Below are 25,082 nucleotides of genomic sequence, written 5' to 3' on the forward strand. Positions count from 1 at the left end.
CTTTAACTCACACACTTGGGAGGCAGAGGTAGGAGGATCACCATGAGTTCAAGGCCACCCTGAGACTCCATAACTAATTCCAGGTCAGCCTGGACCAGAGTGAGACCCTACCTTGAAAAAAAGTAAAGGGCGGGGACTGGAGAGATAATTCAGCAGTTAAGACACTTGTCCACTTGTCTGCAATCCTGGGTTTCATTTCCCAGTACCCACATAAAGCCACATACACAAAGTGGAGTTCATTACAGTGGCTAGAGGCCTAGGTGCGTCCAATCTCTGTCTCTATCTGCCTCTTTCTCTTTCTCTCAATATCTATCAATGGAGGAGGAGGAGGAAGAGGGGGAGGGGGAGGGGGAGGGGGAGGGGGAGGAGGAGGAGGAGGAGGAGGAGGAGGAGGAGGAGGAGGAGGAGGAGAGCAAGACTTTAATCCCAGCACTTGGGAAGCAGAGGTAGGAGGATTGCCATGAGTTGAAGGCTACCCTGAGACTGGTGAATTCCAGGTTAGCTTGGACTAGAATGAGTCTCTACCTCGAAAAACTAAAAAAGCTGTGCATGGTAGTGCACATCTTTAATCCCAGCACTTGGGAGGCAGAGGTAGGAGGATCATTGTGAGTTTGAGGCCACCCTGAGACTACATAGTGAATTGCAGGTCAGCCTGGGCTAGAGTAAGACACAACCTTGAAAAAACAGATCAAACAAACAAACAAACGATCAAAAAACCCTTTTTCTAGGACTCAATTGAGACTAATCTGTGGTTGGGCTATATGCAGAAGCAGCAAGTGGTCAAGGGTCTGATAGTTAGGACTCACTCGTTATTTTGTCTTGAGACAGGGTTTCATGTGGTGCAGGATGGCTTTGGACTGCTGATCCTTCTGTCAGCAAAAATACTAGGATTACAACAGGTATGTGCCTCCCCCACTATTTTTTTTTTTTTTTTTTCAGGTAGGGTCTCACTCTAGGTCAGGTTGTACTGGAATTTGCTATGTAGTATCAGGATGGCCTCGAACTCCCAGAGATCCTCCCATCTCTGCCACTCAAATGCTGGGATTAGCCTGGGCCACCACGACAGGCTGGTTTATTGGTCTGTTTATTTATTTATTTATTTATTTATTTATTTATTTATTGCTAGTTTGCAAAAGGGCCAGGTTCCACCGTGAGAAACACAGCGTAGGGAAATACTCACTTACAAATTCCTCGATGGCACTCAGGGAATCATTTTATTGAATTTTTTTCTTGTGTGTGTGACTTTATTTATTTGACAGAGAAAGATGGAGAGGGAGAGAGAATGAGCGCGCCAGGGCCTCCAGCGACTGCGTACGAACTCCAGACGCGGGCGCCCGGGTGTGCATCTGGTTAACGCTGGTTCTGGGAAACCTGCGTCCTTTGGCTTTGAAGGCAAACGCCTTAACTGCTAAGCCATCCCTCCAACCCGGGGATACTTTAAATACTAAGCTTTTAGGTTCAAGCAGGACCCATCATTCTGGAGGTGTCCTTCAAGCTATATAGCCAATTAGCGAAACCGAGTCCAACAGCGTAGTAATCGCGGCAAGGTATCCTACAGGCCTGTACCACCACCTGGGCGGCCAAATCCTGGAAACCTAACAAGCAGCCAAGGCCCGCGGGCAGCCTTTCCAACCTGAAGCCGCGAGGCACAGGCCCGTCAGGCACCGAGCAAGACGCCCTCGGCCCGGGCTGCGCAGGCGCGGGCTGCCGGAGAGGGCCTGGCGCTCCCGCACGCGCATGCGCAGGCGCAGGAGCAGCTCCCGGCGAGTCCCGACGGCGGCGGCTGAGGCTGAGGGGCTGGGCCGTGGACGAGCAGCTGAGGCGGCGGGCGGCAAAGGAGCAGCCATGAGGGCCGGGCCCAGTCTTCGACAGTGAGTGGTGGTTTAAGGGCCATGGGAAGGGGGTGATGGCAGTGAGAAGAGGTAGTTAAGCGGGGTGAGCTCTGCGGGTCGTGGGGTCGTGGGGGAGGGACGGTCGGAGGTGATGATGGGCGAAATCGGGGCGTGAGGATGCAGGGCGCCGGTCTCGGAGCTGGACGGCTCGGAGGCGGAATGGGGTTGCACCCCGTTGTGTGGAAGACACCCATGGCAGGGCCAGTGCCCTGTGCTGCCCCGTTCGTCCTCATCCCTTCCCCCAGGAGCTTTGGGTGGCTTCTCCCTTTCCGCTCCGTTCAGAGAATGGTTGCGGGGGGAGGGTGGTGGAGGATGAAAGAGAAGCCAGCTTTGGAAGCCGCCAGGGAAGGGCTGGTCACCCCGAGGTCTGCTCTGCCCTGGGGCTACTTGGGAGTGGGATCCTCCGTTTAAATTCCAGGAAGCGGTCTGAGTTAGAGAACTAGGGGCTTGGAGTCGGACAGGTTTGAAACCAATTCCAACAGTGATAGATAACCTTGGGCAGTGCCTACTTAACCTTGCGTAGTCTCTGGAAGACGTCGTGCTTCTAATGTGCTATTGCAGGCATCATGTGTGTGGCTTACAGTGTTTACGAAAATTGTAAATTATGATTGTTGTGCCGATGCTGTTTGTCACCAACAGTACTACTAGCTTTTAGAACTTACAGTTACTAATGGAATGCCCAATTCTCTGTCAAAATGAAGTGTAATGTTTATAAGTCTATTTTATGTTGTTTTTGTTTTTTTCTAGGTAGGGTCTCACTCTAGTCCAGGCTGACCTGGAATTCACTCTGTAGACTCAAGGAGGCCTCGGACTCATGGTGCTCCTTCTACCTCTGCCCCCCAAGTGCTGGGATTAAAGCTGGCTGTTAATAAATCTAAATAGATGAAAAATGTAATTTCTACATAGGCAGATTATTTGTAGAAATACCAACCTTTTTGGGGGGGGGTGGTTTGAGGTAGGGTCTCACTCTTGCCCAGGCTGGCCTGGAATTCACTTTATTCTCAGTGTGACCTCAAACTCATGGGGATCCTCTTACCTCTGCCTTCCAAGGACTGGAATTTAAGGCGTCTGCCACCATGCCTGGCTTTTAAAAATATTTTATTTACTTATTTGCATGGAGAGAGAGAATGGGTGTGCCAGGGCCTATAGCCACTGCAAGTGAACTCTAGATGCATGGGTCACTTGCATCCAGCTTTATGTGGATACTGGCACATTTAATTGAACCTAAGGCAGGTGCCTTAACCTTTGAGCCATCTGCCCATGTCCAGCCCACAAATGGTTTTTATCTCCTGATCCAAGAAGAAGGAAATAGAGACTGGGGATTAAAATACTGAGCTACATCCCTAGCTTTCTGTTGGTTTTTTATTTTTCTTCCCTTAGAAAGGGATGGGTAGGGCAGTGCCTCTAGCCACTGCAAATGAACTCGAGATGCATGTGCTACCTTGTGCATCTGGTTAACATGGGTACTGGGGAATTGAACCTGAGTCCTTAGGCTTCACAAGCACACGCCTTAACTGCTAAGCCATCTCTTCATCCCCCGAGGCTTTTTTTTTTTTTTTTTTTTTTTTACTTTTGAGACAGGATTTCACTAAATTGCCCACACTGGCCTTGAGCTCACTCTGTACCCAGATTGGCCTTCAGTTCACAACATTGCTTCAGCCTCCCTAGTAGCTGGAATTGCAGGCATGCCTGGCTGGAGGACCAGTCTGTTAAATGCTGCCTGGACACTCTGGTCTCTTGTAACACAATTGGCACTATTGTACTTTGAGTTGAGAAAATTGGGAGCTTAGAGAACTGGCTTGAAGGCCAGGTGTGGTAAAGTATACTTGTAATCCCAGCATTTTGGAAACAGACAGGTGGATTGTTGAAGATTCAAGGCTAATTAGTCTACATAGTGAATTCTGACCAGGCAAGGATACATAATGAGACCCTGTCTCAAAACAACAACAATATGTAAATTTGAGCCACAGAGTGAGAGGCAGATAGAGAAAGTGTGTATGCATGCAGTACCTCCAGCCACTGGAAATGAACTCCACACACATGTGCTACCTTGTGCATCTGGCTTACATAGGTACTAGGGAATTGAACCTTGGTCCTTGGCTTTGCAGGCATGCGCCTTAACCAGTAAGCCACCTCTCCAGTCCCAATGTTGTTTTTGTCCTCCCATTCAGGTAGGGTCTCATTCTAGCCCAGGCTGGCCTTAAACTCAGCAGTATATTCCTACCTTTCCTTACTAAGTGTTAGGATTAAAGGTGTGTGCCACCATGTCCGGCTCAAGATTTTTTTTTTTAATTTCTATTAATATTTTCTTATTTGAAAGAGACAGAAAGAAAGAGAGTTGGTGTGGGCATAGCAGGATCTCCTGCCCCTGGAAAAAACTCCAGATGCATGGACCACTTAGTGCATCTGGCTCTATGTGGGTTCTAGGGAATTGAACCCTGGGCTGGTAGGCTTTGCAAGGAAGCACCTTTAACCATGGAGCCATATTCTCAGCCCTAGAGGATAGTTTTTTTTGAGGTAAGGTCTCAATCTAGCTCAGGCTGACTTGGAATTCACTATGTAGTCTCAGGGTAGCCTCAGACTCATGGCGATCCTCCCAAGTGCTGGGATTAAAGGCATGCACCACCACACCCATCTTTTCCTAGAGGGTAGTTCTGGAGACTTGGAGCCATACCTGCTGGCCTAGGTCTGTAATCCATGCTACATGTGAAAGTGAGGCAGGGGTATCTTGAGTTTAAGCCTTTCTTGGGTTGCAGAGTTAGTTCAAGGCCAGCCTGGGTAACATAGTGAGACGCTGACAAATAAGAAACTATGTCTATAGATGATGGGTATATGGCTGGGATGTAGCTCAGAGGTAGAATATGTACCTAGCTACCTAGCATGAATTTTCAAAGCCTGAGTTTGATTCTCAGCCCTAGAAAATTAAATAAATAAATAGATGGGCTTTTGATATCGCTTAGTGGTAGGGTACTTGCCCCGCATTTGTGAGGTCCTGAGTTCTATTCCCAGCCCCCCCCCCCCCAAAGTTATTGTTGACTTTTTTTTTGAGGTAGGATCTCGCTTTAGGCTGACCTGGAATTCATTATGCAGTCTCAGGGTGGCCTCAAATTCTCGGTGATCCTCCTACCTCTGCCTCCTGAGTGCTGGGATTAAAGGCGTGTGCCACCACGCCCAGCAAAAAAAGTTATTGTTATAAGCCTTTACAGACTCTAAAATCATTCTGTCTTTACATATATGGTAGATGAAGTAGAGGTAGAAAATGTTAGAACTTGCCTAGCTACCTTATTTTTCATATTTGGAAATGTATTTTTAATGTTAAACATATTTTTTCCTGTTTTGGAGATTTCTTTCTTTCTTTTTTGGTTTGTTTTTGTTTTGGAGATTTCTGTCAGTTCAAACAAGTCTGTAAATGCTATTTATAAAGTTAAAATAATAGAGGTTTGTTCTGTTGTGATGAGAACATTATGTGTTCTTCTAGTCTCTTAACTATTTGTAGTTTATATAGTAAGTGATAGTTGCCAGATAAATAAATAAGTAAATAATACATATACATATATATTTTTAAGATTTATTTATTTTTAATATTTTTGGTTTTTTGAGGTAGGTTTCACTCTAGCTCAGGCTGACCTGGAATTCACTATATAGTCTCAGGGTGGCCTTGAACTCACAGCAATCCTCCTGCCTCTGTCTCCTGAGTGCTGGGATTAAAGGCATGTGCCATCATGCCTGGGTAAAGATTTATTTTTATTTATTAGAGACAGGGAGAGAGAGAGAGTGAGAATGGGCACTTGATGGCCTCCAGCCACTGCAAACAAACTGCAGGTGTATGTGCCACCATGTGCATCTGGCTTACCTGGGACCTGGAGAATTGAACCTGGGTCCTTAGGCTTCAAAGGGCAAGCACCTTAACCCCTAAGCCATCTCTCCAGCTTTTTTTTTTTTTTTTTTAATGAGAGAGAGAGAGAATTGGCACACCAGGATCCCTAGCCACTGCAGTCAGACTCTAGATGTGTGCACCACCATGTGTGCATGTACCACCTTGTGTGTCTGGATTACATGGGTTCTGGTTCCAGCTTTCTGATAGCTAGTCGACAGGGAGAAGGTTTCCAGCTCAGCTCCAGCTTGATTTCTCATTGACCTGCAGACCAAGCATTTGGAGTCTTCAGCAATAGGGTCTTACCATCTTGTTCTGGTGGCAGCCAAGAGCATTGGCAATGGTCTGTAATGTTTTGGGGCCATCAGGGCCATCAGCTGATAGAAGGTATCCCACCCCTGCTCTGAAATTTTTCTAGTTACAATCCATGGCTTTTGGGTGCATCATTATCTAAAAAAGTAGGTTTCCATATGGCTTATTCATATCTTATTACTTTTATTTATTTATTTGAAAGAGGGAGGGAGGGAAGGAGAGACAGAGGGAGAGAGAGGTAGGGAAGGAGGGGGGAGGGAGAATGGGTGTGCCAGGGCCTCCAGCTGCTGGAAATGAATTCCAGATGCATGCACCACCTTGTGCATCTTGGGAATTTGAACCTTGTTCCTTTTGGCTTTGCAGGCAAGTCCCTTAAATGCTAAGTCCTCTCTCTAGCCCTTTTTTTTGAAGTAGGGTCTTGCTGTAGCCCAGGCTGACCTGGAATTTGCTGTTATCTCAGGGTGGTCTTGAACTCAAGGCAGTCTTCTTAACCTCTGCCTCCTATTGGAATTAAAGGCATGCACCTACATGTTGAGCTCCTCTTAAATTTTGATTAACCCTCCTCCCACCCTTCCTTTACTCATTCTCTTCTCCTGACCTCAGGCCATTCCACCCCTAGAAATTTGTTCATCTACTTACAAATATATAATACCCTCTCTTTAAGTCTTTTCCTCTTTGCCTTCCCTTTTTAAATACTTAAAAACAAAATTATGAGCTAGTCCCTTTCTAGCTTAACTGGCCTCTGCTACTGAATTTTACTCCTACAAGTCTAAACATTTGTAGCTAGGATCCACATATGAGGGAGAACATGTGGCGTTTGGCTTTCTGAGCCTGGGTTATCTTACATAGTATAATCCTTCTCTCCAGCCCCTTAAAATGATCTTTATTGAATTGAGAGATGGTTCAGTGGTTAAAGTTGCTTGCTTGCAAAGCTTGCTGGCTTGGTTTCATTCCTCAGCACCCATGTAGAGCTGAATACCTGTGCTTGGAGCTTGTTTACAGTGATAAGAGACTTGGTACACATAAAAACACACCATACACATGTGCAAATTTAAGGGAAAGAAACCTCTTTGGGGCTGGAGAGATGGCTTAGTGGTTAGGATGCTTGCCTGTGAAGCCTAAGGACCCAAGTTTCATTCCCCAGCACCCATATAAGGCAAATGCACAAATGGTGCGTACGTCTGGACTTCCTTTGAAGTAGCTAGAGGCCCTGGCATACTCCTGTCTTCCCTGCCCCCACTCTCTATCTGTATCTCTGTGCTAGCAAAAAAAAAAAAAAAACCAAAAAAACATGTTTTTAAAAAAGCATCTTTTGGGCTGGAGAGATGGCTTAATGGTTTAAGGTACTTGCCTGCAAAGCTAAAGGATCCAGGTTCATTCAATTCCCCAGGACCCATGTAAGCCAGATGCACAAGGGGGTGCATGCATCTGGAGTTCATTTGCATTGGCAAGAGGCTCTAGCACACCCATTCTCTCTGTGTCTGTCTCCTTACTATCTCTCTTTGCTTGCAAAAATAATTATATATATATAAATACATATATATACATGTATATGTATATATATATATATTATACGCACACATATATAATATACACACACATATACATATACGTTTACACCTACATACATACACACACACACAAAAGCAATCTTTTTTGTTTTAGGGGAAATTTAAACAGATTCTGTTTTATTTATTATTTTTTTTAGGATCACACTCTAGCCCAGGCTGACCTGGAACTCATTCTGTAGTCCCAGGCTTGGGTGGAACTCATATCAATCCTCCTACCTCAGAGGTCTCCTGAATGTTGAGATTAAAGGCATGTGCAACCAGGCCCATTTCAGATTCTTTTATTTAAAAACAAAATTATGATGTGGGGGAGATAACTCAGTTGCTAAAGGCACTTGCTTACATAGGCTGCCAGCCTGAGTTCAATTCCTGAGTACTCATGTAAAGCCAGATGCAGAAACTGAAGCATGTGTCTGGAGTTCATTTGTAGTGGACAGAGGCCTTGGTGCACCCATACACTTTGTCTCTCTCTCTCTCTCTCTCTCTCTCTCTCTCTTAATTAAACAAATAAAATAATTAAAAAAACAAAATTATTGGCTGGAGGGATGGCTTAGTGGTTAAGGCAAATTCCTGCAAAGCCAAAGGACCTAGGTTTGATTCCCCAGGACCCACGTTAGCCAGATGCACAAGGTGGTGCACGTGTCTGGAGTTAGTTTGCAGTGCTGGAGGCCCTGGCATGCCCATTCTCTTTCTCTCTTTCTCTGTCAAAGAAATAAATAAATGAAAATAATTCAAAACAAAACCAAAATATGAGTGAACCGCCTCTCTCTTATTCCTCTTTGCCCTGTTGCCACTGCCATGCCTTGGGGAAACTGCAGAGTGGCCTCTCTGCCAGCCAGCTGCCCCAGCCCATTCTCCTGCACACTCACTGTCCTCTGCGACTGCCCTGGCTCCTGTTGCATTGGGCTAGCTGAGCCTTATAGCGCAGATGGTGTTCACACCCGCAGGGGTAGAGATGGGCTCAGCTGTGGGACATATTGTGGGCAGTGCCCTGGCTGGCACTTGTAGCAGAGGAGCTCAGAGCCTGTCCAGCCTGTTGTTCCTCACCCCCTAAAAATGGGGCCCTGCTCCTGTGAGATCAAGTAGCTCCTAGACTGCTCAACTACTCAGTGACCTGACCCTGTGTGAAGGCTTCAGCCAGGCCCTAAAGCCATGCAAATAAAACCCTGCCCTGAAGAGTCCTCCTAAGCCCCAGCCCCTCACAGACAGCCTGATCACAATGAGATTATTGTACCTGGTAAGGTGTGGGTTTCTTACCCCACAGATACACAAGACATAAATGTGCAATTAAAGAATTAATTTTATACCACAAAAAATTGGTTGTTTATATTCTTCTTCTTCTAGATAGGGTCTTACTCTATCCCAGGCTGACCTGGAATTCATTATGTAGTCTCAGGGTGGCCTTGAACTCACAGTGATCCTCTTACTTTTGTCTCCTGAATGCTGGGATTAAAGGCTTGTGCCACCATGTCCAGCTGTTTATACTGTTTTTTTTTTTAGATTTATTTTTATTTATTTATTAGAGAGGGAGACAGAGTGAGTGAGAATGGGCGTGTCAGGGTCTCTAGCCATTCCAAACGAACTCCAGGCGTGTGTGCTCCCTTGTGCATCTGGCTAACATGGGACCTGGAGAATCAAGCTTGAGTCTTTCCATCTCTCCAGCCCCTCCTTTTAAAATTTATTTATTTATTTATTTGAGAGAGAGAATGGGTGTGCCAGAGCCACTTTTAAACGAACTCCAATCACCTTGTGCATTTGGCTTACGTAGGTCCTAGGGAATTGCACCTAGGTCCTTTGGTTTCTAAGGCAAGTGCCTTAACTGCTAAGCCATCTCTCCAGCCCTGTTTATACATTTATTTATTTATTTATTTATTTTGGTTTTTGGAGGCGGTGTCTTACTCTAGCCCAGGCTGACCTGGAATTCAGTATGTAGTCTCATGGTGGCAACGAACTCACAGTAATCCTCCTACCTCTGTTTCCGGAGTGCTGGGATTAAAGGCATGTACCACCATGCCCGGCCTTTTATTTTATTTTATTTTTACTAACCCAAAAGTGAGAGTAGCATTAGTATATGGGTAAAGGCTCTTGCCTGCCAAGTCCAAAATCCGGGTCTGGATTCCCTAGTACTCATTCAAAGCCAGAAGCACATGGTGGTGCATGTGTCTGGAGATTGTTTACAGTGGCTGGAGGCCCTGGTGTGCCCATCCTCTCTCAAATAAATGAATAAGCATAAAAAAATATATGGAGGCTGGAGAGATGGCTTAGTGGTTAAGGCGATTGCCTGCAAAGCCAAAGGACCTCAGTTCAGTTCCCTAGGACCCACATAAAGCCAGATACACAAGATGGTGCATGCATCTGGAGTTTGTTTGCAGTGGCTGGAGACCCTAATGCACCCATTCGCGCTCTCTCTCTCTCTCCCCCTCTCTGTCTCTGAAATAAATTAATTAATTAATAAATTAATTAAAAAATACGGGAAGCCAGGCATGGTAGTACACTGTTTAATCCCAGCACTGGGGAGGCAGAGATAGGAGGACCACCATGAGTTTGAGGCCACCCTGAGACTATATAGGGAACTCCAGGTCAGCCTGGACTAGAGTGAAACCCTACCTTTTTAAACCAAAATATGTGTGTGTGTATGAACTTTTTTTTTTTTTTTTTTTTTTTTTTTTTTTGAGGTAGGGGGTCTCTCTAGCACAGGCTGACTTGCAATTCACTCTATATTCTCAGGCTGGCTTCCAACTCACGGTGATTCTCCTACCTCTGCCTCCCAAATGTTGGGATTAAAGGTGTGTGCTTCCATGCCCCATGTTTATGAATGTTAAGAGAAACACTTACTACGTCTGTCTCTGTCTCTCTTCTTGCTTATTTTTTCTGAATGCAAATAAGTAAGTAAAAATTTTAAAAATGTGCTTACTGGTCAGTTTGGTGAGCATAAATATGCATTTAGCCATACACCAGCAGATGTAATACTCCTCCAGTTTATGACCTCTCCTGTCATACCAGGCATGTATTCCCTCCCGTGGAGCGACCCTCCAGTCCAATTAGATAGTGGTTGGTTTCCCCAATAACAGACATGCCACTATTGTACTTGTTGACGCATTTGTCCTGGATGGCCAGACTTACGGCTTGTAGTGTCCACCGTTTTGTATCATCAATGATGACTTCTCTCTCACCTTGTGCTACATGCAGCATAGCTTTTTCCAGCTTTCTGTTAGCTGGTCCATTGGGAGGAGGTTTTCAGTGAAGCTCCAGCTTGATTTCTCAGTGACCTGTAGCCCAAGCATGTGGTGTCTTCAACAATATGTCCTCCCCCCCTGAGGTAGGGTCTCACTCTCTATCCCATGCTGACCTGGAATTTATTATATAGTCTCAGGCTGACCTTGAACTCACAGTGATCTACCTCTGCCTTCTGAGTACTGGGATTAAAGGTATGTACCACTGTGCCCTGTTTATTTTTATTTATTTTATTTTTGGTTTTTCAAGGTAGGGTCTCACTGTAGTGCAGGCTGACCTGGAATTCAGTATGTAGTCTCATGATGGCTTCGAACTCTTGGAGATCCACCTACCTCTGCCTCCCTAGTACTGGGTTGTGCCACCACGCCCAGCCTATTTAAATTTTTGTTCATTTTTATTTATTTATTTGAGAGAGAGAGAAAGAGGCAGAGAGAGAGAATGGGCACACCAGGGCTACCACCCACTGCAAACACACTCCAGAGGCATGTGCCACCTTGTGCATCTTGCTTACGTGGGTACTGAGGAGTCAAGCCTCAAACCAGGGACCTTAGGCTTCAGAGGCAAGCCTTTAACTGCTAAGCCAGCTCACCAGCCCCTAACTCCTATTTATTTTATTTTATTTTTGGTTTTTTGAGATGGGTTCTTGCTGTAGCATAGACTGACCAGGAATTCACTCTGTACTCTCAGGGTGGCCTTGAACTCATGGTGCTCCTCCTACTTCTGCCTTCTGAGTGCTGGGATTAAAGTCTGACTTTTTTTTTTTTTTTTTTTGAGGCAGGGTCTCATACTAGCCCCCACTGACCTGGAATTTACTTGGGAGGTAGAGGTAGGAAGACCACAATGAGTTCAAGGCCATCCTGAGAGTACAGAGTAAATTCCAAGTTAGTCTGGGCTAGAGTGGTGAGACCCTACTCCAAAAAACAAAACAAAGGAAAAAACAAGGCCATGCATTGTGGCACGCACGCCTTTAATCCCAGTGCTTGGGAGGTAGAGGCAGGAGAACTGCCGTGAGTTCGAGGCCACTCTGAGATGACATAGTTAATTCCAGGTCAGCCTGGGCCAGAGTGAGACCCTACCTCGAAAAACAAAAATAAAACCAAAAAACAAAAAAATTGAGAAACGACAGTAAATGTGAGAAGTAAAGTGGCCAGAGCAAGGGCTGAAACTTTACAGCTGACCAAAGAGGTGATAGTGTGAAGTCACTGTAGTTTTGGTGAGAGGTGAGTGGTATCTTAGAGAAGTGTTTAATATCTATTTCTGGCTCTTCACTGCCTTTAAAAGGATGATTTTGTCTCTTTTAGTGTTCTGTGATTTAGAGTGAAAAGGAGTATAACTTAAAAGGAAAAATAATAAACTTTGTTTTTAAAGACATTTTTATTTTTATTTTTTTATTGTGGGGGGGAGAGAGAGAGAGTGAGAATGGGCATACCAGGAGGACCTCCAGCCACTGCAGACAAACTCCAGATGCATGTGCCACCATGTGCATCTGGCTTACCTGGAGAATTGAACCTGGGTCCGTAGGCTTTATAGGCAAACACCTTAACTGTTGAGATTCTCTCCAGCCATTTTTTTCTTTTTAGACTTACTTTCTTTCTTTTTTTTTTTTCTTTTTAAGCTTTTCAAGGTAGGTTCTCTCTCTAGCCCAGGCTAACCTGGAGTTCACTTGGTAGTTCTCAGGGTGGCCTCGAACTCAAGGCGATCCTCCTGCTTCTGCCTCCCAAGTGCTGGGATTAAAAGTCTGTGCCACCACACCCAGCTAAACTCTTTATTAAAGATAAATTTAATAGAGGGAGGAAAAGGATGTAATTAGATTTAATGGTTCCATTTTAAAATGTCAGGTTTGGGGACTGGGCATATAGCTCAGTGGTGGAGGGCTTGAGTACTAAGTATGAGGCCCTGGGTTCATTCCTTTATACTGCAAAAATAAATAAAATGGTGGTTTGGTCACAGCACTGGAAAATACTATTTCATGGGAACATAGGTAACTTTAGAAGTTATTTGGTCACAGCACTGGAAAATACTATTTCATGGGAACATATAGGTAACTTTAAAAGTTATTCATTAGCTAAGATGATAACCTGGTCTTGCAACCTAGCACCAAAACAAAACAAAAAAAAATGTTTTAGTTTTTTTGAGGCCAGTCTCTTCAGACCATGACAGTTTCTGTGAATGATAATTAAGGTATGAACAATACCTTTCCCTAAGCCCATCCCCAAAGAACAAAACAGCCACTGAGGTATACACATAGCCAACCTTTGCTGTCAATTCACAGGTTTTCAGCAGTCAGTGAGGGTGCTAGTTAAAATTCTTCCTTTGGGAGCTGGAGAGATGGCTCAACAGTTAAGGCACTTGCCTACAAAGCCTACCAAGTTGGGTTCAGTTCTCCAGTGCTCACATACCTGGGTGTAATTCTCTACTGCTCACTTAAAGCAAGATGTACAAAGTGTGTGAATCTGGCACACCCATTTTCTCTCTGTGTGTGCTTTCAAAAAGAAAAAATCATCTTTTGGTCCCAGTGTGGTAGTGCACGCCTTTAATCCTAGCACTTGGGAGGCAGAGGTAGGAGGGTTGCAGTGAGTTTGAGGCCAGCCTGAGACTACCAAGTGCCAGGTCAGCTTTAGCTAGAGTGAGACCCTCCCTCAAAACAATAACAAAAACTTTAGTCATCCTTGCAACATAGTGAGATTGAAGCTAGTCTCTTATACAGGAGATCCTGTCTTAGCCCTTTCCCCCCAATTTAACAATCAGTGCTATGACATATATCTGCACTAAGTGTTAGGGAGCATTATTTTACATTGTGGAATAAAGTGAAGGTTAGTGAAAATATATGTAGTCTCAGGGTGGCCTTGAACTCACAGAAATTCTCCTACCTCTGCCTCCCTAGTGCTGGGATTACAGGTATGCTCCACCATGCCCATCAGGCCTTTTTCTGTTTGTTTTTTTCTTTATGGACATACATGATTCCATTTTTATTCACATTTTACTCATTTTTGTTAGTTTTTATATCTGCATAATTTGGCGTAACTTCTTTCTCTTTTTTTAAATATTTTACTGCCTTTTTTAAAAATTTTATTTATTTATTTATTTCAGAGCAACAGACACAGAGAGAAAGACAGATAGAGGGAGAGAGAGAGAATGGGCGCGCCAGGGCTTCCAGCCTCTACAAACGAACTCCAGATGCCTGCGCCCCCTTGTGCATCTGGCTAACGTGGGACCTGGGGAACTGAGCCTCGAACCGGGGTCCTTAGGCTTCACAGGCAAGCGCGTAACCGCTAAGCCATCTCTCCAGCCCTCTTTTTCTTTTTAATATTTTTGTTTTTATTTATTTCTTTGACAGAGAAAGAGGGAGAGGGAGAGAATGGGCATGCCAGGGCCTCCAGCCACTGCAAACGAACTCCAGATGGGTGCACCCCTTTGTGCATCTGGCTAACCTGGGTCCTGGGGAATCGAACCTGGGTCCTTTGGCTTTGTAGGCAAACGCCTTAACTGCTAAGCCATCCCTCAAGCCCTATTTTTTATTTTTATGTATTTATTAGAAGGGGAGAAAGAGAATGGGTGCCAGGGCCTCTAGCCACTGCAAACAAAATTCAGATGCATGCGCCACCATGTGCATCTGGTTTATGTGGGACTTGGAGAATATAACCTGGGTCCTTAGGCTTTGTAGGGAAGCACCTTAACTGCTAAGCCATTTTTCCAGCCCTTTTTTTTTTTTTTTAATTGACAACTTCTATACTTACAGATAACACAAGTTAGGGTATTTCCCTTCCCTCCACCACTTTCCCCTTCATAACTCTGCTCTCTATCATATCTGCTCCCTCTCCCCATTAGGCTGTCTTTTAATTTGATGTCATCATCTTTTTCTCCTATTATGAGAGTCTTGTGTAGGTAATGCTGGGCACTGCAAGGTCATGGATATCAAGGCCAATTTCTGTCCAGACAGTTGCAGGTAAGGACTGGTACCCTTCCTTTGGCTGTTAAATTCTTTCCACCACAGTGGACCCTGAGCCTTGCCACGTGTGAGATGTTTCAGTGCGGGACATTCCTCTGTCTCTTCTTTCCTGCACTATGTTGCCTTTTGGGTCATCCCAGTGGTCATTCCATCTGAAAAAGAGAATCTTCTCTAGCCAGAAGTAAGAGTAGTTTTAACTATGAGAGAGAAAGCGAGAGATCGAGAAGAGAAAGAGACACATACAGGCAATGGGCACACCAGGTACCCTAGCACACACGAGCGCCCCCTTGTGTCTCGGGCTCGCGTGCGTCCTGGCGGTTCGAACTGGGGTCCTTTGGTTTCAGAGTCAAAGGCTCTAATAGCTAAGCCATCTCCCGCTTCGAGAGTAGTTTTAATATATGAATATGAACATTAACTTTAGTGCTTTCAGGGCAACTTGGTGAGAATAATATATACATTTATCCAGACACAAGCAGGCTTTATACCCCTAAGGCTCATGACCTCCCCTGTCATAGGCTATTGATTGGGTTTTCAGTACTAAGCATGTATTCCCTCCCATAGAGCAGTCCTTCAGTCCAACTAAAGAACAGTTGGTTTCCCCCAGAGCAGACATGCCACTATTGCACTTTTTAGTCATTTGGCCTGTCTGGCCGAACTTGAGGCTTCCAGTGTCCACTGTTTTCACCACTGATGACTTCTGTCTCACATAAGACTGCACACAGTGTAGCTTTTTCCCAGCTTTCAATTTTCTGGTCTACAGGGAGAGGGTTTTCTGTCAGGTACCAGCTTGATTTCTCAGTGACTTTGTTGTTTGGGCTTTTTTTTTTTCCTCCCAAGGTAGGTCTCACTTTGGCCCAGGCTGACCTGGAATTCACTATGTAGTTTCATGGTGGCCTTGAATGCACAGCAATCCCCCTACCTCCCAAGTGCCAGGAGGCATGTGCCACCATGCTCAGCTTTTTCTTTTTTTTTTTTATGAGGCCGGAGGGGGGATGCGCAATGAGAATAGGCGTGCCAGGTCCTCCAGCCACTGTCCTTTAACTCCAGAGCTGTGTGACAGTTTGTGCACATGTATGACTTTGCGTGCTTGCGTCACCTTGTGCATCTAGCTCATATGGGATCTGGAGAGTCCAACATGGGTCCTTAGGCTTTGCAAAAAAACACCTTAACCACTAAGCCATCTTTCTAGCTCTCCTCCCCCAATTAAAGATGGGTTCTCACTCTGTAGTTCTGGCTGGTATTGAACTCACTATTTAACCCAGGCTGGCCTCAAATTTGCAGCAGTCCTCCCACTTCAGCCTCAGCCTCAGCCTCTGGAGTGCTGGGATTATAAGAACAAGCCATAATGTTTTGCTCAATTTCTTTTAGTTTTTAAATATTTTTAAAGTTTTATTTATATTTGAGAGAGAAAGAGGCAGAGAGAGAGAAAGACAGAGAGAGAATGGGTATGCCAGGGCCTTCAGTCACTGCAAACAAACAAACTCCAGAAGCATGTGTCACTTTGTGTATCTGGCTCACAGGGGTCCTGGGGAATTGAACCTGGGCCCCTTAGTTTTGCAGGCTAGTGCCTTAACTGCTAAGCCATCCCTCCAGCCCAAGTTCTGCCCAATGACTTCAAAAAACTCCCTGTCATTGTTACTAAACCAACATCTATTTGTCTTTCATATAGCTATATGCTTTGTTGAAAGTATTATAATATCCTAGTGCTTTAAAAATATATATTATATGTGGAGAAATGGCTTGACAGTTAAGGCATGCAAAGCCTAATAACACCAGTTCAAAATGGCACAGGTATGTGGAGTTCATTAGCAGTGGCTGGATCTCCTGGTGCCCTGATTCTTTTTCTCTTTCCTCTCTCTCTCTGCTTACAAATGAATAAATAAAAATAGTTAAAATATATTGATTTATGAAATTTATTAGGGATGGGAGAGAATGGGTACACCAAGGCCTCTTGCCACTGCAAACAAACTCCAGATTCATGTACCACCTGGTGCATCTGGCCTTATGTGGGTATTGGGGAATCAACCAGGCTGTCAGGCTTTGCAAGTAAGTGCCTTTAACCATTGAGCATCTCTCCAGCCCCTGTCTTAGTACTTTTTACTAGTATTTTAGGTGGGTTCCTACTCGCTAAAGATCTACTGTTATTAGTGTTATAAGTAATATAGATAACAGATGAGTGAATGCAGCTTTAAGGGGTAGATCCCTGGCCTTAAAAAAGTAGATAAGGGTTATTAATCTTAGCCTTAGGCTGCATCAGTTTTCTCAGCTGTCAAATGAGGATAACAGGACCAGTTTAGCTCAGGGTGGGTGGTTGTTCTCATGACTACTAATGAAAATAATTGTAAAACACTTTTGCAAGTTTAAGTGTGATATAAATGTTAAATAATAGCTCCTTTTGGGATGTTGTGAAAACTAACAACATGATGTCTGCTAGAGGCTTAAATTCCTTTTGAGAAAGGTGATATTTCTTTTTTATAAATACTATTTGAGGAACAGAACAGCTTAGAATATGGGAAAATATATTACAACCTTAATTTCTAGAATGTATTAATAATTAAGCACTTTTCCTTTTTTTTTTGTGGTTAGGGTCTCACTCTAGCCCAGGCTGACCTGGAATTCACTATGTAGTTTGAGGGTGGCCTTGAACTCATGGCAGTCCTGCTACCTCTGCCTTTCAATTATTAGGGTTTAAAGGGGTGCACCACCACACCTGGATCTTTTTTAAAAAAAATATTTTGTTTATTTATTTAGTTGTGTGTGAGAGAGAGAGGGAGAGAGACAGAGAGAGAATAAGGGCACACCAGGGCCTCAAGCCACTGCACATGAACTCCAGATGAATGCTGTCCTGTGCATCTGGCTTATGTGTATTAGAGTGTTGAACCTGTGTCCTTAGGCTTCGCAGGCAAGCACCTTAATCATTAATCACTAAGCCATCACTCCAGCCCTTGTTTTTTTTTTTTTTTGAGGTTAGGGTCTTGCTGTAGCCTAGGCTCACATGGAATTTACTGTGTAGTCTCAGGCTGGCCTTGAACTCATAGTGATTCTCCTACTTCAGCCTCCTGAATGTTGGGACTACAGATGTGCTCTACCACACCTGGCTAGCACTTTTCTTTTCTCTTATTACATTTAAAAAATTTATTTGAGGGCTGGAGAGATGGCTCAGCGGTTAAGCGCTTGCCTGTGAAGCCTAAGGACCCCGGTTTGAGGCTCGGTTCCCCAGGTCCCACGTTAGCCAGATGCACAAGGGGGCACACGTGTCTGGAGTTCGTTTGCAGGGGCTGGAAGCCCTGGCGTGCCCATTCTCTCCCTCTTCCTCTGTCTTTCTGTGTCTGTCGCTCTCAAATAAATAAATAAAAAATGACCAAAAAAATATTAAAAAAAAATTTTTATTTGAGAGAGAGAAGAAAGAATGGATGTGCCAGGGCCTTCAACCACTGCAAACGAACTCCAGAAACATGTGCCACATTGTGTATCTGGCTTAAGTGGGTTCTGGGGAATTGAACCTGGGTCCTTAGGTTTTGTGGGCAAGCATCTTAACCACTAAGCCATTTCTTTAGCCCAAATCTTTTTCTTAATAAAGACATATTTCCCTAAAGATTTATTAACATGTTACTTTAGGGAGTTCCTATTACAGGATTTATTTTATTTTTTAATGTGGTGGGAAGAGTAGAGAAACTTGGTGCATCAGAGCCTGTAGGCACTACAGTTGAACTCCAGACATGTGTGCATTGCGGCCTTGCACCCTTGCATCACTTTGTGCATTCTGCTTATGTAGGATCTGGAGAGCCAAGCATGTGTCCTTAGGCTTCACAGGCAAGCGCCTTAACTGCTAAGCCATCTCTCCAGTCCTATTACAGGAGTTTTTATTTTTTTATTTTTTGTTTTTTTAATGTAAGGTCTCACTCTAGCCCAGGCTAATCTGGAATTCACTATGTAGTTTCATGGTGGCCTCAAACTCATGGCGATCCTCCTGTCTCTACCTCCCAAGTGCTGGGATTAAAGGTGTGTGCCACCATGCCTAGCCTATGACAGCATTTTTATCCTCTTGTTTTTTTGGTTCAAGGGGAGATATGAATGTCACTCTATGGTATTACAATACTGAATGTTTATAAGAACTGTTGTTAACTGTGTCTATAAAGCATCCCAGCCAACTAACAGAAACACAAAAACCTTGACAAAAAATGTAAAACATTTTTATTTATTTGCATACTTGCGTACGTGCATGCCTGTATGTGTATTGGTGCATCTTCCACTGTAAATGAATGCCTGTCCAGCTTTTTGTGGCGGGGAATTGAACATGGGCTAGCAGGCTTTGCAAGCAAGAGCCTTTAATTCCTGAATCATCTCCCTATCCTAATAAATGTTTATTTATTGTAGTAAACACTATTAAGATATTAGTGCAGGGTTAGGTGGTGGTTTCAATTAGATTTGAAGAGGGATATAATATCATTTTAGGTAAAACTAGCTCTGCTTGTTCCACACCTGTATCTAAATATAGAATCACTGGCATCATGTATAATGTACTTGGAACTTGCTTGAAATTTGAACCTGTTGAACTAAATTTTTCTTAGTCTGTAAAAATAGGAACAGTAGAAGGAAATCAGGATATAGTCTAAAACTGATAAGGAAAAACTGAAAGGGTTAAGTGGTAAGAAGGCTGTCATGTTCAATACTTTACCCTGCTGACAGCTCAATTGAGATCTTATATACTATTTATAGTATAGAGACCTGTGTATTGATGATTTTAAAATAAAGTGACATATAGTTAATGATTTTTTTCTTTTTTTTTTTTTGTTATTTTGAGGTAGGGTCTTGCTCTAGCCCAGGCTGACCTGGAATTCACTGTAGTCTCCGGGTTGCCTCAAACTCACAGTGGTCCTCCTACCTCTGCTCCCAAGTGCTAGGATTAAAGCCATGTTTCAACCTACCTGGCCATACTTTTTAAATAAATTATTTTCTGGGGCTCGAGGGATGGCTTAGTGGTTAAGGTGCTTGCCTGTAAAGCCAAAGGACTGAAGTTCAATTCCCACATAAGCCAGACGCACTAGGTGGTGCATGCACCTGGAATTTGCAGCAGCTGGAGGCCCTGGCATACCTATTCTCTCTCTCTCTACCTCTTTCTCTCTCAAATAATAAAAACATTTTTAAAACTTATTTATTTATTTGCAAGCAGAGAGAAAAGAGATAGGCAGAGAAAGGGAGGGAATCGGCATGCCAGGGCCCCCAGCCACTGCAAATGAACTTCAGATATATGCACCATTTTGTGCATCTGGCTTTATGTGGGTACTGAGGAATTGAATCTGGGTCATTAGGCTTTGTGGGCAAGTACCTTAACCCCTGAGCAATCTCTCCAGCCCCAATGCACTTATTTTATTTATTTATTTATTGTTTTTCAAGGTAGGGTCTCACTCTAGTCCAGGTTGACCTAGAATTCACTATGGAGTCTCAGGGTGGCCTCAAACTCACAGCAATCCTCCTACCTTTGCTTCCCAAATGCTGTATGTAATTAAAGGCATGCACCACCATGCTTGGCACTCCAGTGTGCGTTTTAAATCTCAGCACTCAGGAGGCAGAGTTATGAGGATCCTTTGAGTTTGAGGTCACCTTGGGACAACAGAGCGAGTTCCAGGTCAGTCTGTGGTGGCACAGGTCTTTAATCCCACCACTCGGGAGGCAGAGATAGATGGATTTCCGTGAGTTTGAGGCCACCCTGAGACTACATAGTGAATTCCAAGTCAGCCTGGGCTAGAGAGTGAGACCCTACTTTGAAAAATAAAAACAGCTTTAATATTTATTGGAAATATTCTTTTAGGCTATAAATCTGAAATGAGAAGGTAGCTTCTTGCATCAACTTCTAATTCAATTTGGTATTTGGTTAAATTGCCCTTTTTTTTTTCCTTTTGTTATTTTTCAAAGATACATAGAAAAAGATCCTTCTGTCTCAATAGAGTTTGGCTCTGTGTTGGGTATAATTTGCTTTTTCTGGCTGGCACAGCCTTCTTTTTGTTTTCCTTCTTCTGACAGATTATAGGATTGTGGGGAAACAGCGTCCAGGGCTTTTTCAGGAACTGTGCCATTTTATCTACAGGAGAAGCCATTGGCTTTGGCTCTAGAGGAAAATTGGTTCTGCATTTAAAGATGCCAAATCATACTTGAGTCACAAGTTTTCTGTCTCATTTTGTCTTATCAGTGTGAAACTTTTTCAGGATGCTGGGTTTTCCTTTTTTTTTTAACCATGTGCTACCTTATCGCTACATCAATATGAGAAATTAATTTATCCTTCCTCTCCTAGCCCCACTCCACACAAAACACAAATATCCTAAACTACAGCAAAAGATGCAATGGTTTATGTGGGTCCTAGAGAATTGAGCCTTGAACTGGGTCCTTAGGCTTCACAGGCAAGTGCTTAACCACTAAGCGATCTCTCCCTAGGACCCACATAAGCCAGATGCACAAGGTGGCACATTTATCTGGAGTTGATCTTCAGTGGCTGGAGGCCCTGGTGCATCCACTTTCTCTGTCTGTCTGCCTTTGTCTGTCTCTCTCAAATAAATAAAAATAAACAAAAAAATTTTAAAAAAGATGCAAGGGATAAGAGCACAAGCATGAGGACCCACATAAAAAGCCAGACCCAAACCGGGCGTGGTGGTGCACGCCTTTAACCCCAGTACTGGGGAGGATGATTGCTATGAGGTAGAAGGATCACTGTGAGTTCAAGGCCACCCTGAGACTACATAGTGAATTCCAAGTCAGCCTGGGCTTGAGTGAGACTCTACCTTGAAAAACAAACAAACAAAAAAGCCAGACCTGAGCTGGGTGTGGTGGTGCACGCCTTTAATCCCAGCACTGGGGAGGCAGAGGTAGGAGGATTGCCATGAGTTCGAGGCCACCCTGAGACTCCATAGTAAATTCCAGGTCAGCCTGGGCTAGAGTGAGACTCTACCTCAAAAAACAAAACAAAAAGCGAGACCTGGTTGCACTTACCTGCAATCCCAACTCTGAGAGGGGGTAGCATCAGGAGGATTGTTGGGGCTCTCTGGTCAACCAGTGTAGCTGAGAAATAGCTCCAGTTCAGTGAGAATCTGTCTCAAGGAAATAAGTTGGAAGAGCTATAGAGGACAACTGATACCCTTCTCAGGCCAGGCTGTATACCTCTAGTACATGGTGCATAAACCATATACACACCCCACACATTACACCCAATGCAGTAGTCATTTTGAGAATTAGGGAAAAGTAAACAACCACAGAAGTGTTCCCTTTAGTGTCCTTTTGGTGACTTTTGGCTTCATTTTGGTTTATCAGTGTGATGGTTAGTCTCTGGTTGACAATTTGACAAAATTTAGAATCATAACAAATAAATCTGTATACTTGTCTATGACGGGTTTTCTACATTAGGTTAGTTGAGGTGGCAGAACCCACCCTAACTTGGCCTTATCAATCCATGGGCCAGATTCCTGTAATAATAGGAGCAACCTAGCTCAGTACTCACATTCATACCGCTCTGCTTCCCCACTGAGGTGAATATGACCAGCTCCCTCAAGTGCCTTCTGCCATGCCTTCCCTGCTATAATGAACGATAATCTGGGAATGTAACCTGAAATAAATTGATTTTTTTTTGGGGGGGGGGCCAATATATTGTCTCAGCAATGGAAAGATATTTGCTATGAAGTGTTGAATTATTTAGTGCTACAAATAATTTATCAATCAAAATGTCCTTCATGTGTGTGTGAGGGTCTCATTTTATATCTTGCCTTAAGCTCCAACACAAGAGGATTTTTTTGTTTTGTTTTGTTTTTGGATGTAGGGTCTTTCTCTAGCGCAGGCTAACCTGGAATTCACTATGTATTTTCAGAGTGGCCTTGAACTCACGGTGATCCTTGGACATCTGCCTCATGAGTGCTAGGATTAAAGGTGTGTGCCACTAGGCCTGGCTCAAAAGGATTATTGCCTCAGCCTCTTGAGTGTTGGGATTCCAGGCCAAGTTAGGATTCTCAGCTCCATTATGCCCCTCTCTCTCATTTTTTTTTTTTTTTCAAGATAGGGTCTTGCTATATAGCCCAGGCTGACCTTGAATTCACTGCATGGTCTCAGGGTGGCCTCGAACTCATAGCAATCCTCCTACCTCTGCCTCCCGAGTGCAGGGATTAAAAGCATGTGCCATCATGCCCAGTGCCTCTTTTTATTTTTTATTATCAACTTCCATGATTGTAAACAATATCCCATTGTAATGCCCTCTCTCCCCCCACTTTCCCCTTTGAAACTCCATTCTCTATCATATTCCCTCCCCTCTCAATCAGTCTCTCTTTCATTTTGATGTCATCATCTTTTCCTCCTCTTATGATGGTCTTGTGTAGGTAGTGTCAGGCACTGTGAGGTCATGGATATCCAGGCTATTTTGTGTCTGGGGGAAGCACATTGTAAGGAGTCCTACCCTTTACTTTTACTCTTACATTCTTTCCACCACCTCTTCTGCAATGGAACCTGAGCCTTGGAAGGTGTGATAGAGATACTGCAGTACTGAATACTCCTCTGTCACTTCTTCCCAGCACCATAATGCCTTCTGAGTCATTCCCAAGGTCACTGCCATCTGAAAAGAGAAGCTTCTCTAACCAAAAGTGAGAGTAGCATTAATATATGGGTATGAACATTAAGAGAAGTGCTTACTGAGCAGTTTGATGAATGTAGTATATACATTTAGCCAGACAGCAGCAGATGTTACACCCCTAGGGCTCATGACTACCCCTGTTGTAAGTTTTTAGTATCAGGGATGTATTCCCTCCCATGGAGCGGGCCTCCAGTCCAATTAGAGGGCAGTTGGTTTTCACCATGACAGACATGCCACTATTATACCCGTTGGCTCATTTGGCCTGGCTGACCAAATATAAGGCTTGCAGTGTCCACTGTTGAGTATCTTCACTGGTGATTTCTCTCTCCCATTGAACTGCATGCAACGTGGCCTTTTCCAGCTTTCAGTCAGCTGGTCTACATGGAGGAGGTTATTGGCTCAGTTCCAGCAGGATGTCTCAGTGGCCTTGCAGCCCAAGTATGTGGAGTCTTCAGCAATAGGGTCTTACCATCTATTCCTGGTAGGAAACCAAGGGCCTTGGCAATGGCCTGTAATGTTTTGGGGGCATCAGGAACTCACTGGTAGATATCTCATCCCTGGCACTGAAAATTTTCTAGTAACAATGTATGGCTCCTGAGTGTTCCATTGTCCAAAACAGTAGGTTTCCATATGGTTTATTTATATCCTCTTAGATTTTGATTAGCCCTCGCTCCAACTTTCCTTTACTCAGTCTCTTCCCCTGACCTCACTTTGGGCCTTTTCACCCCATTTATTCTTCTACTTACATATATACAATACCGTGCTATTAAATATCCCCCTCCCTTCTTTTTTATTCCCTTTCCATTTCTTTTTTAATCATTTATTTATTTGCACATGTGTGTGGGGTACACCATGACCTCTTGTAAGTATAAATGCACACCAGTCACTTTTAACACTTTTTTATTTTAATTTTTTAATTTATTTGAGAGTGCGTGAGAGAGAGAGAAGCAGATAAAGAAAGTATGGGCATGCTAGGGCCTCAAGCCACTGCAAAAAGCTCCACACTTATGTGCCAACTTGTGTATCTGGCTTACTTAGTCACTGGAGAATTGAACCTGGGTCCTAAGGCTTCACAAGCAAGCACTTTAGGCACTAAGCCACCTCTCCAGCCCTTTGATTTTTTTTTTTTTTTTTTTAAGTCCCGAGGTAGGGTCTCACTGTAGCTCAGGCTGACCTGGAATCCACTGTATAGTCTGAGGGTGGCCTCACATTCACGGTGATCCTCTACCTCTGCCTCCCGAGTGCTGGTATGTGCCACCACACAGGGCTCCAGCCCTCTGATATTAATATTTTTGGTTTTTGTCGTAGGGTATCATTCTAGTCCAGGCTAACCTGTAATTCACTATGTAATCTCAGGGTGGCTTCAAACCTATGGTGATCCTCCTGCCTCTGCCTCCCTAGTGCTGTGATTAAAGGTATGTGCCCCCACACCCATCTTTTTTTTTTCTTTCAAATTTTTATTAACAACTTCCATGATTATAAAAAATATCCCATGGTTATACCCTCCCTCCCCCCACCTTCCCCTTTGAAACTCCATTCTCTATCATATCCCCTCCCATCTCAATCAGTCTCTCTTAATTTTGATATCATAATCTATTCCTCCTCTTATGATGGTCTTGGTGTAGGTAGTGTCAGGCACTGTGAGGTC

General features: G+C 43.9%; 1 protein-coding gene across 1 annotated transcript in view; it reads left to right on the forward strand.

Moving 5' to 3' along the window:
• The first annotated feature begins 1,757 nt into the window (after positions 1 to 1,757).
• Positions 1,758 to 25,082, forward strand: part of Fam222b (family with sequence similarity 222 member B) — an 88,158-nt gene continuing 64,833 nt past the window's right edge. Inside the window, exon 1 of the mRNA XM_004664625.2 lies at positions 1,758 to 1,871. The gene's annotated coding sequence lies outside the window, so the exon portion shown is untranslated. The remainder of the gene's footprint in view (positions 1,872 to 25,082) is intronic.

This window comes from Jaculus jaculus, chromosome 9 (assembly GCF_020740685.1).
Source record: "Jaculus jaculus isolate mJacJac1 chromosome 9, mJacJac1.mat.Y.cur, whole genome shotgun sequence".
NCBI classification, from domain to species: domain Eukaryota; kingdom Metazoa; phylum Chordata; class Mammalia; order Rodentia; family Dipodidae; genus Jaculus; species Jaculus jaculus.